Genomic DNA, 13927 nt, shown 5'->3' on the forward strand with positions numbered 1-13927 from the left:
CATAGATAATAATGGACTGGCTCATTAGACATGTTCTAGGAAGGCTGTACCTGCCTCGCATAACAATGAGCAACACTATCGCTCTGCTGGATTTTCAGCTTGACAGGTAAATTTAGATGGGAATATAGAAGCCCTGATGCCTTTGTACCACTGAGACTAAGGATTCTTTGTTGGCGGGAGGGGGGAGTATTAAAAGAAAAGAAACATTTGCAACAGACTTATAGTGGAGCCCAATTGCAATTTGGATCTTGAACACTCACATTTTTATTCTGGAGGGCACACCATGCTTGTAAGTACCTCTTCCTGAAGAGAAGGGGTAGAAGCAAAAAAAACATCATTTCACTCCATTAATTTTAGAATTAAGCTATCAAATGGACATGCTTATATCAACAAATGCTGCCGGCTAGGCAATGACATGTAGCATACCTTCAATTTCCAATAGTTTTTCGCTACATTATGTCACAAGCACAAAGACAATTTCTACATATTCAGTTCGGTTTCCTGTACTGTGCATGTACATATAAGAATAAAGACCCCCCCCCCTCTCTCTCTCGCACACACACACACACGCACATAAATATATGAGAGACTTAGTTTTAAAATGGGCTGAGTAACTGTTCTTTGCCAACGAGTAACAGTAGCTTTTAGCCAATCATTACACCATCTTGTAATTACATTAAGGCCAGCTGCCTTTTTGAAGCAATTAATGTATTTAAATAATTTAGAATACTATCAAGACATGAATACAGTGGCTCTTTAGAGAGACTGAAAATATTGTAAGTACTGCCAATTCCTGGTAAAAGCTGCTATATTATTAGATGGAAAAGACAACTTTAGTCTTTCCTCTTTCATTTCTTAATTAAGCAATACACCAGAGTCCAAATTGCCTCTGCCACCCAAGTTATACCCTCTTGGTATATGAGTCAGGAATGCTGTGGCATGAACAGATGCCATGATTTTGTAGATGTTTATGGCAGAATGGAGTACATTTCTGTACCTTCTTTGTGGCGTGTTGGTGTCCCTTACACCAGTGCTTCCCAAAGTAGTGGTCTGTGGTCTGGTACTAGTCCGTACACAATCAACAACTGTCCAGGAAAGAAACAATTCTGGGTCCAAACATGATACCAGTCCCTAATACGTTAAGTGGGCATTTCTGATCCCCCACATCAAACAAACTTGAAATGCAGTATTTGAAACCACAGAGGTCAACAAATTCAGATAGGGCTGGAGAACCTGTATTCCCTTTAGATTGACTTGACTTCAGTTTTCATAAGTTCTTGATGCAGACTGGTAGGAGCAACAATCAGCATCTGAAGGCCTACAAATTTCCTCATCCTGATACAGATAGTTGTCAATCATCCTAATGAAGACATGGCATTAGAAGGCCTACGACTAGGCACTAGGGAGACCAGTGTGGTTCCATCCAGTAGCAAAGCAGCATTCAAAGAAGAGTCCTATCAGAACTGACCAATTCAGTCTCGTCCCTGGCTAGATAAAGAGTTGCAGCTCTTAAGCTTGTTTTCTCTCACCTCCTCATTCCTTCATCTTTTTGTCTATTAGATTGTGAACTTGTGGGCAGAGACCATTTTATCTTTTAATATCTATGGAGCGCTGAGAATCTCTTATGTACTCTTATGTGAGTTAATAATAATATGAAAAATATTAGTAACAACAACCACTTGCTTGACATGAAAACGGCCTTGTACTCCATGAACAACAACAAATAGTTTGAGCAGTATCTTTATTGAACTAGCAACACTTGAAAAGCCAGACTTCTAAATTCCTCAGGAATCATTTTCTTTGGGGTGAAACAAATAAGTCTGACAATAATTGTGGCTAATTGATAAAGTCACAGGACTTTATTTAGTATAATTATTATTTTCAATATATTTATTTATACCCCGCTTTATCTCCCCAAAGGGGATTCAAAGCAGCTTGATATAAATAAAATGCTACTTGTAATTACTTTTCCTAGTGATAAAGACTTCATTGTGATTTTGGTTCTTGCACGGTGGTTATTAACTGAATGAGGGATAATATTACTCTTTTTGTGATGTAATTTTTAATTATGAGAATAACTACCTATTTGCGTGGCTTTGACACTACAACTATAACTAACTGGGCTTGGAAAGTAGCTTCACATGGAGAAAAGGTTTAAGAGTCCTGAAATTTCTCCACTGTCCCAATATATACCCTCCAAATATCCTAGTCTCCTTCATTGTTGATGGGCTATAAGCACCATAAAGCCTTATGTGGTTGTAGTGGAAGTGCTTCTCACTGGAGTAGCCATCTCACTGGCATGCTTTCCTTTTAACAACCAATCAGTATCCTCAATGCTGAATCCGCTGGTTAGTCCTGACTAAACCCTGCTCACTGAATCTATTGTTGACAAATAAGTCAACAAAGGCATAAACCCCATTGTACCATAGTTGAGAATAGGAGCATGATTTGGGCCTTACCCTGTACACTAATACGCTAATCTAGGAATAAATGCTGCAAACAATGATGCTAAGGTTTAGGTAAACTCAGAAGATGAACTCAAGAAGAAAATATATTAATATCAAGTTGCTAGGTGGCTGGAATTTTGTCCCTTTACATTTTTTCCAGAAGTTTACTGTCACATTGATAGCAAACATTGACCAAGACCCAATAGTGCTTCAGCACAGCATAAATGCCCACAGGCAATATACAAAGAGAATGCACAGCAGCAACACACATTCATGTGCTGCTCTGAGTACCTTAATGTATTTCCACATGCACGAAAACCCCACATGTGTAACTCCACTGACACCACCTTCAGTTAGATGATTGTTGCAAAGTGCCCAAAAAAACTCACTCTGCCTATATATGTCACAGTAATTGAAAGTGAAGTAACCTGAGAAACCCTCACCTATTTCAAAGAAGTGAGGTTCCAGGTGGTTGTATGTATGACACTTGGTTTTGCAAAAGGTAGCAAATAACTCAAATTGTGTACATAAATGCAGCAAAAAAGGGACAGAATGACTGGGTTTGGGGAAAAGAGATGGGATCTCAGACATGCTCAACCTTTTTACCCTGGAGGAACTCTTGTAATTTTCTGTTCTTAAGAACCACATGCATAAAATTATTATGTTATATATATCTACAGCTTTAAAAATGCAGTCACTATCTCTAATAGGAACATAAGAGTGACTGAATGCATATCTATAATAAAGAAATTAGAATATGACAGGTTGTGCAATGCAGACATGCTGGAAATAGTATCTGATCATCGTAACTTAATATCAGAGCATAATTCAAGACAGATAACTCCTGAAGTGAGCAGGGAAGGTGTGGCCCTTTAAATGTTGCAGGACTGCAAACCCCATTATTAGCTATAATGGTAAACAAAGACAGAAGTTCCAGCATAAGAGCTACAGTTGCCACCTGTAGCATGAAAAAACCTAAACATTATATTTTAAATTGCAGGTGGAGTCGAACTGCAAACAAGTTGTACCTTCTCCTTATGCATAGTAAATTCTAGCAACATGAATATAAACTCAAATCTGACAACTTGGGGGAAAATGAGTGAAATTTCACATCTGAAGAAGCTCACAGCATGGTGAGAAAACATTGCTAATCAACTGGGAAAATAGGAAGAGAATGGAAAGTAAGCAAACATGGACCTCATTTGAAAGAAAACGATTGCTTTTGGTCTAGTCCAAACAAATCTAAAGCACTCTGAATCAAAAGGAGATAAATAATTTTAGAAAGCAATAAGGCTTCCCCTGGAGAACTGATTCTCTGTGTAAACATTACATTTCTATCTCCAGAACAAAACCTATAACGCTCTGTACTGCAAACATATCACAGAGAGCCATTACTGGTCTTTGGTTAAGACATGGGCTACAAATCATCATTATCCAGCAAAACACAGCCCTGGAGCCTGCTGTCTGTAAATATTGGTTGCTCAAGTCCATCTAAAATTGTTCCCAAATACAACAATGAAGACTCTTGGGAGTTGTGTTTCAGCAAACCGTAAGATGGCAGGGAGATAGCATATCATAGGAGTATATTAATTAATTATGTACAGAAATTGCCATGAGGAAGATTAGTTACATACCCACAGGCACGGAAGAGGATTACTAGCATTCATTACCAACAGAAATAGCTGGGAAGAAAGCACTCAGCTATTAAAATGGTTGTCAGAAAAGAATCCAGGACATGGAAAGATACAATCAGTTGGCAAAACTCTGGCTATTCAGCTTTGACTTATCATTTATTAGTCTAATATTATGTTATTCTGCTTATTGCTGTGTATCTTCAAGTCCAATTTCTCTCCAAGGGTAAGATTTATTCAGGAGCCTGCAACTGCCTTCCTCCTCAATTGGGAGTGACTCACTCAAGACCATACAATGAGCTTCCATGGCTAGGCAGAAATTCTAACCTTACTCTCCCAATACCCAAACCGCTATACCATACTGGCTTTCACTAACTATTTACAAACATTAATAATCTCAAACTATCAATCACCTATTATACTGTCAAAGTTCAACATGATGCAGTTTTGGATGTGGGAACAATGATATGGAGAATTGTCATTGCCTCTAGGTTTTGCCTCTTTGATACTAGATATTGAAACGTGGGCACAAATGCTATCTTGTTGTAACTTGTATCAAGGCTCTAATGGCAAATTGAGCCACCTTGTTTTGGCATACCTTCATCCATCCCATGTTTGTGAAATGATGCAATGCCCAGAATTAAACAGAAGGTTGCATTGATTTAAAATTTGGTTTCAAAAACCAGGACAAGGATGTTTACAAATTACCCATAGCATCAGTTAAACATTTAATGTCATTTTGAGTTGATACTTCATTATTTTATTGCTGCTATGATTAAATTTTTGTGTAGCAGTCATTCCCCCCCCCCTTTAAAAAAAGAAATAGTCTGTCCCCTATATAAAGGAGATTAATCTTATTAATTTCATTAAATGTTTGGATGCTTTAGGGGGATAGTGTATCACAGTATCATATTAATTAATCACAGAAATGGCTGTGGGGGACATTTCATAAAAGCACATGCAAAATGCAAGAGAAAAAATCACCAATATTTGCTAGAAACAAGAATTTCAGTACATTAGTAACATAATTTGTACAGCATAGAGCACTCCTAACTTTTTCTTGAAAAGACAAGAGACAATTGTGCTTTTCAAAAACAAAATTATTGCTAAGCTTCAGTTATTTATTATTATTAAAATGTTGCATTCTGAAACATCTTGATCTGAACAACTTCCAGCTGGTTTGCTGAAGTTTCACTACCAGAGAGATCATTAAAAATGATACAGGATTTAAAGATAAATCCAGTCTTGACACTTCTGACTAGCTATTTCTATGGAACAGACAAACAGAGCTTAACACAATTAAGGAGTTAGTTTGCTCCCTGGTTTTTCCAAGCTTTACCTATTAGAGAACAGCATGTTAAGGTATCTCTGAAGGGAGGAAACAGTTCCAACTCAAGCCTCCAGTTTTCACAACAATACAGCAGGGATGGGAACATTTTAGTCTTGTTGAGGCAAGAGCTAGGAGTTCAGAACTGAAAGTAGATTACACCGAAATATGGTCCAAAAATATACAAAATGCCACATTCTTTTGCCTTCATTTCCACAATCTAATCAAGGCATGTGCCATTTTATTGTTGCCTCCATTAACTGGGAGTAGATTGTATTTGTTGATCAACCTCAGGCATCTCCCATCTGTATGTTGTTGTTGCATGTCTTCAGTTAATTTCTCAGTTAAAGCAAAACACAGAGGAACCTATAATGGGATTTTCTTGGCAAAATTTGTTCAAAGGAAGTTGAACTGAGGCTGAAAGGGTGTCATTTGCCTGAGATCAGCCATGACTGAGTAAGCATTCAAACCCTGATCTCCTAGTGTCCTAGTCCAACACTCAAACCTCCACACATCACTGCAACTAAAAACAATAGATCAAAATGCTTGAGCTATAGGAAGCTGCAGCCCTTAGTATTTCAAATACTGTACTTATTAATTCAATCTGTTACTTCACATGCACATCTGAAGACTACCATATTTTACTACCAAAAGCAAACAAAAAGCCAAGTTTATCATATCTATTGAAATAACAGACCCACTTCTTTGGAACATCTAAATCTAGCAATCTTTTGTTTTCTAAGTAGCCATAATTGGAACTTTTCACAATGCACCAAGAAGAGTCCATCTTGGTATGATTCCATTTTTACTACTATGGCAATATCTTATGGCACCCCAGGAGTTTCCATTTGTATATGAATATGTGCCTTCAAGTTTCCTGTTGACATATGGCAACCTCATGTATTTAAAAGGGGTTTCTTAGGCAAGGAATACTCAGAGGTAGTTTTGTCATTCCTTTCTCTGAAATATAGCGTATTCGCTGATGGTTTCTCAACCAGGTACTAACTGGAACTGACTCTCCATAGCTTCCAAGATCAGAAAGGCATATAGGTATTAGTTTAGTGAGAGCTATTTTGTCTCACTCACAAAGCTCTAATGCTTCATCAAACTTCAAATCATAGGATTCCATAGGATGCATCTTGGCAATTAAAGTGGAATCATAGTGCTATCATTGTGTTGATATATGGCCTATTGTGATAAACTGCAGATAGCAAACTATTAGAATGTTATAATTCATTTTTATTATTTATTTCTATCCCACTTTTCTCCCAGATCGGGACTCAAAGCAATGAACACCTTGTTCCTTGCAACATACATCTTTCATTCTTAATCCAAGGAGTATGTGTATGCGTGTATACTGTTCTGTGGGTGAAATTGGGAGAGGGAGACAAAGCCTCTAGGCAGTTTGATACCACTTGTACTGTCTTTGCTTCATCCTATGGATTCCTGCAATTGTTATTTTGTAGTTCAAGGGAGATTAGTGGCACTCTCTAGCAGAGAATATTAAGTATCTCACCAAACTACAGGCACTAGGATGGAGCCATGGCAGTTCAAGTTGTAGAAATGTGTAGCACGAATACAGCCAGAGTCAAAGCACCTCTATCTTTCTAAGTGGTGTGTACACAAATTGCTTGTGGTTTCTCATTTTGTCTTTGACATGAAGGGTAATGTAATGGCCTGTACTCAAACGTGGTCAGCTGTCTAAAAATAATGGAACATTTTAGCAGGCATGGAATGAATCACATTGAAAATCTGAGAAGATTCCAGCCTGTAATAGTTCCGAAACTAGACTTAAATAAGTAGACAATATATGGCACATATGAAGAAATCAAAACATGTTTCCGTTCTCTCATTTCATGTACAAGAGGTGCACTAGTGAGTTTGCCTTCCTAGCATTTCCTGTTTTTCCCCCAAACAATTCCATAGGGATGGCAATTATATGATCCTACACTTTTTTTCTCTAGAATTGATAGGAACTGCAATCTAACAACTTCTGGAAAGGACATATTCTTTGGTCTTTCTCCCTTGTTCATTGTACTTATGGAACTGCCTCTTAGAATAAAACTAGGTGAAGCCATCCCTCTTACATCATTTTAATCTCACACTTTCAACACAATTATCTAGAGCAGCAATTCTCAAACAGTACAATCAGGGGCTCTGTGCCCACCCTGCCTAGGAAGCACATAGCCTGCGAAGCCCTGCAGCCACCGTGGCCCACAAGACATCCCCACTGCTGCTTTGACTGTGCTTTTCCTGCAAGGCCAAAGCAGGTTGAACTAGGTGGCCTCTGGGGTTGCTTCTATTATTTCAAAGACTGAATATCTGTTAGGGGTGCTTTGATTTGTGTTTTTACTGCATGGCAGAAACACGTTGGACGCAGTGGCCCCAAGGGTTGCTATTATTATTATTGGTGTTGCAGACTGGATGCCCCCCTAGGGTCTTCCACTGAAATACTGTTGTTTGTAGGCTAAAACCATTCATTTTAAATATTGTATTGTTCTTTCTTTGCACTACAAACAAGGTAGTCTCACTCATCCAACATTCTGCATCCCAAATTCACAGCTGTTTCTCTAGGCAGCAACGCACAGCAGGCCAACATGCCCAACAATACAAGTGCAGCCACACTCCCAAAGTGGCAGACTTATTGTAAAACATGATTTGATGATCAATTTGTAAAATCATAATGTAATTTGACATTTAATAGGCTTTTCCTTAATCCCTCATTATTATGCATTTTTGCTTATCCAACATTCTGCCAGCCCATTTATGTTGGATAAGCGACTCTACTGTATGTGCAGTGTGCATAGGAATTTGTTAATTTTTTTCAATTAGTTCATACATGTTTTGTTGCTCCATACAGTCCAAAAACAATAGAAAACTTTAGTATTTAGGACTAATTCAGGCCCTGCTAGGATTCATCATGGTCTTCCTGGCTTTCCCAGATGGCCGTTCCCTTCCGCAAGCTACCGTCACCAAGTGGTCTTCCTGGTTTGTGGGTAAGGTCTTTTCCTACGCTGAACAGTTGAAATGCCTCTTGTACGACCTAGTTATTGGCAAGAAAGGCATTACATTAAAATCTGCTGGTATTTTAGTCAGTCTTTGGTTTCACCTCACACAACATGGAAACATGGTCTCCAATCTTGAAATTACATCCAGTCCTCAGGCCAAAAGTTCACAATGCTGTGGTTCATGGGCCACCTACGCCCGCCCCCCCCCCCGATATCCTTTTTGTTGCTCCCACATTTACTTACCTTTACTTACCCAAAGCTTCCCCTAATTAATTGGATGTGGTTTAGCAAGAATACACATTTGCCAGAAGTGTCATTAAAATGTGTCTACTTGCTTTTATATACTTTTATTGACTCACCATCACAAGCACACAAATATAAAAACTGGCAGAAAATCAACCAGGAAATCTACAGAAGCAGAAACCTCAGACAGAGAATCTCATAAGTTAATTTAATGAATTTGCACTCTATTCTGTTTTTGTCAGATCCCATCTGGAATGATGTGTCCAGTTCTGGGCACAATTCAATAAACATATTGACAAGCTGGAACATGTCTAGAGAACAACCAAAATAGTGTTTGGAAGCCAAGCCCTACAAGGAACGGCTAAGGAAGCAGGGTATCTTGGAGAAGAAGTTGAGAATAGACATGAGAGCCAAGTTTAAATATTTGAAAGGATGTTATATTGAAGATGGAACACATGTGTTTTCTGCTGCTTCTGGAGTAACAGATTCAAATTACAGGAAAAGTGAATCTACCTACATATTAGGAAGAGCTGTTAAGACTGTTGAATACATTGCATTGGAGTGTAGTAGTCTTCTCCTTCAAAGGTTTTCAGAGCCTGGATCGTCATCATTCAAGAATGTTTTGTGTTCCTGCAAAGCAGGGGAATGGACTGGATGGCCTTTCTGGTGTCTTCCAACTCTATGATCTGATGGCTCATTTTGTTTTTTCTGAAAATGTGATGGCTAGTAGAGAAGGGACAAGTATTTGCTTCATGTTTCATTCGTGCTATTGTACCATACTGTTCATTCCTATTGCACAGCATGGAAGACCCCTCCTCACACAGGTGAAGCACTGAAACGAAAATGAAAGCAGCACAAGACTTTTTCGTTCCTCTGCCTTTCTGCCGCTTGTTGCCTCTTGCCCGCCTCAGTGCCTGCTTATTCTTTAACCTCAGGTCTCCTTGCAGATAGAGAGGGAGACGTCTCAGAATCAGTGTTGCATTAAGCCCCTGCCTTTAAGCTCAGGTTTCCTTGCATATCGAGGAAACTTCTCAGAATCAGTGGTATCTTACACCCTGCCTTTAACCTCAGGTCTCCTTTGCAGATCGAGTGTAAAACGTCTCAGAATCATTGGTATCTTAAGTCCTTAGGTTAGAGGCCGGGTCCAGCAAGGAAAGAAGGAATGTTTTAAAGGAGATTTTATTTATAGAAAGAAAAAAATTCTGTAATTCAGGGGATGACCCAAACCTTGTAAGAGTTGGTGGGGTAAAAGTGGTAGATATGCCTTCCATGTGTGATTTTCACCCCTCTAGCCTTAAAGCTGAGCTGAAGAGGAGCCTGGGCAGCCCACCCATTGCCACCAATGGGACGAATGCATTTGTATATTCGGATAGTGAAACAAAAGAGCTCATTCGGATGGGCGCTGGTTTTGGAAGCGGCAGACAGACACAGAAAAGGGGCCATATGAATGGAACAAACAGAAACGGGCAGCGATTTTATACAAATGCACAAGACTAGTGGCTAGTTGTGGCAGAAAAATTAGCCCTTGCCTCAAGGAAAATTAATAGTTTTCTTGAAACAGATGCAGCCTTCCATTTCCCTTGTGTATTCTTTCCCTTCCTTGTTTTCCTCCATAGTGAACTATAAATGACATGCTAAGAAGCACACTTGTTCTCCTACATAATAAACAGACACAGAACCATATTAGATAGTAAGGAATTTTGGCTATAACCAATTGGCATTGTCATGGTTAGAAAAGCTTACAATTTCTGCCTCTCACATGATTAATACAAATAGAATAATGTGTATTAAAATTCACTTTCCTTTTCTGATTCCCAGAGGTTGCAAAATTTAATGTTATAAGCACAAAAACACATACATCTCTTTCATTTGGGCAGGTACTGCCTAGCATTCTTCCTCAGTTAATTGTTCAATTGCTTCCACTGAACTATTGCAACTTTGAAATAATAACTTGTAGCATTATATTTGAATTGGCATGTTTGCCAATACACTTGGGCCTCAGCTTGATATTACAAAGCCCCAGGTTGCTCACATTTTGAAACCATTCTCCAACAAAACATAGCTATGTGATACCATTTTTATCTGCACACATACTAGTCACAAAGAAACAACCTACATGGTTTACTGTGAACATCTTTAGCTCCTTTTCCCCAAGTACATCTATTTTACCGTCTCTCACAAAGCTAACAGCTATGGCATCAATTAAAAGAAAAACTAAAAGCAACATATTTCAAAAGGCGTCTTACATTGTGAAGCACTTTACAACACAAGCCAATTGAATCTTGTTACTTTGAGAGTCCTTGCAGCAGAATGACTTATTTTATTAGGAAATAATCTCTACTGAATTTGTTAGGTTTTGTTTGTGAGTAAACATGCTTAAAACTGCACTATCAGTACTTTAAGATCTTAAAATGTCTATTCAGAAGTTAATGGAGTTAGTGCAGCCAACTCTTAGGAAACTGTAGATTTACTCCCTAAATTCATTCTTAAAGGATTCTACTTCTATCCCTACCGCTACCTTCCCATTTTTAGATGTAGCAAATGGTCTTCTGCTCTAATTTAAGTTCCACTTTGAAATGAGGTATAAGAGATTTAGCGATTTCAGTATTTTCCCCAAATGTCTTGTCAAACAATCAGTCAATAAATCCAGATAGCTGCTATTTGTCTAACAGATTTGAGTTGAAAGTGACATTGATGACAGCATATAATCTATAATGTTCCTGTGCTACAGAAATGAGAGGTGCAACTAACCTAGAAAATTCCGCATTCAGCATTACCACACTCTTGTGGGCCTCATTTACTTCATCATTCCCTTTCTTCCAGAATTAAATCTTCAAGTTATTTTGTATTGTTTCCTTATTCTGCATTTTAATAATAATAATCATCATCATCATCTTTTTACCTACTTCTCCCAAAGGATCGATGCAGGGAACAGATGAAAATACAGCAACAAATAGGCATGTAGAACATTTAAACTACAACCACTAAATAAAAATAATAAGTTAAAATGACACATCATTTTAAAAATCTACACATTCATATTTTAAAATGTTGTAATTTAAAAACTCTTTTAAGACATTATACAGACCACCTGATAATCCAAGGTATCTGTCCCCAAACGTAAGATCTGATGTTTTGTACAACTTCCATCATCCCTGACTACTGTCTATGCTGACACTCATGAGTTGTCCAAAATATGATGAAGACAGTTGGTTGTCTGTTTTTCCTAACTACATGTATATGAAATCCCAAATCCTTAATTTACCTTGGAGGTGTAGTAGCAATATAAACATGTAGGTGGCTAGCAAGGAAGATAAGCATGTATACCTAAGTCTCCACCCAAGGTCATCATATATGGCAAGAGAAAATGGTAACTAGCACACCTCAATTTAACTGCATAGAAATGCCACAAACAAAGCTCTGCTCTTCCTTTTGTCCTTGTTTTTTCCACTGCTCTGAAAGTGAGATCCAGTAGCCATTTGATCAACTCTTACATAAACAGAACACACATAATTAATCAATACAATAAAGGAAAAATGTTTCTCCATGATTTTATTGGTTTTTAATTCTCCTTCAATATTTTCCAGTACTGAAGGGAACCAATAATCTAAAAATTAAGCAGTTTTATGCAGCTAAAGCCATAAAGAAATTAAACCATCTTCACATCCCTTGACAAACTAACGCAATCCTATGACTTCAGGGGCAGAGGACATTTCCAGGCCCACAGGATAAAGCAATCTCTCCATTTGAGAATAGATCATTCAAAAAATCCCCTTTCATTATTTGCGAAGGCCTAACACCCAATGATTTTAAAGATGGTTTTGAGTGGGACCCGTTTAGGGAAAGGTTTGACTGTACTGGATCTGTCCCAGTGATATTACCCCTGCCCAAAATATAGGCAAACGGCTGTTAAAAATAGATTGATAAAGAAAGGTCATTTTCACTACGTCTTTGTACACGGCCCAGTACCCCTTTATATCTTAGTCCCCAATCAAGCTGGGTTTATTTCTGAGGAATCAGCATTGGGAGGAATTGTAGAGGGATGGACAGACTTTCAGTGTCAGGTTGCAGCTGTCTCTCTGCAGTAATCAATGCAACAAACCCTGATATGGCAGAAGAGTGGGATTCTGCTTTAGGCAATCATATTGTAGAATTGTGCTTCCTGCCAATAATAGGCAAGGTAAATAGCACCTGCCTCCTTACTGAGCATACATGAAAAACAACATAGAAAGGAGCATACTACTTGCTTTATCAGGTATGCCCAAGTAATGTAACCCACCCTAATATCATCATCATCATCATCATCATCATCATCATCATCATCATCATGCAAAAGCTGGTGAAAGAAAAAATAATTCTTGGATGCATTTTGGGAGGTTTCAAGTGTCAAAATGTTTTTGTTTACTTATGCTAGACTTACCTGAAATAGTTGTTTCATTTCATATGTACATACTGGAAGTTTTGAATAAGCATGCTGAAATATATTTTCTTCTTTTTCAGAGTGGGAATCCTTTTTTATTCTTTCCATGTTACTTCTGCCTCTAGTATCAAGCTTTCTGCTATACTTACGAACACATAATCTTTGTTTACTGTTGTATAAATGAACAATTATCTGGAGATTTTAGAGGCTTCGTAACTGACCTAATATTTACGGTTGTCCTTTCAGTTTACTATGATTCTCTTAGCTTTATTAGGATGGCCTGACAGATTCCCAGTGTATATAAAATTCTCAGAGCATTTTATCTAATGCTTTCACAATGTAAGCCAACATCAAAAATTTTGGGGCATTTTCCCAGAATACTGGGAACTCTTCAGAAGAACAGATGGAATGAACCAAAAGTCCTTCTAGGAAACAGGGCAGGCTGGGCTGGGGGCAATATGCTTTGACCATATTTCACAATTGTTTGGGCCTTCATTCACTGGAAATAATTCTAACTAGAATCTGAATACAATAAAAGAAATTGACAGAAGAGAGTCCAAAAATTTACTCTTCTTTCATTCGATCCCTCTGATATGCCTCCTTAGGGAATAACAAGAGGGACCAAACAAAAGAAAAGTCAATATTATGAGATTTTTTTTTATTTCTAAGACTTTTTAATGTCATTAGGCAACGGTCTAGTGTTGGGCAAAACAATGTGCTTTCCTTATCCACAAGAATGATTTTTTTTTATCAACGAAGTGCTTTTTCAAATCTTCAATGGACATTCAAATAGCAAGACTCCCATCTTGTGGTGGAATGCGTCACTGTAGCTCAGGGATCACCACAGAAAG

Source organism: Anolis carolinensis, chromosome 2 (genome assembly GCF_035594765.1).
Source record: "Anolis carolinensis isolate JA03-04 chromosome 2, rAnoCar3.1.pri, whole genome shotgun sequence".
Taxonomy (NCBI): domain Eukaryota; kingdom Metazoa; phylum Chordata; class Lepidosauria; order Squamata; family Dactyloidae; genus Anolis; species Anolis carolinensis.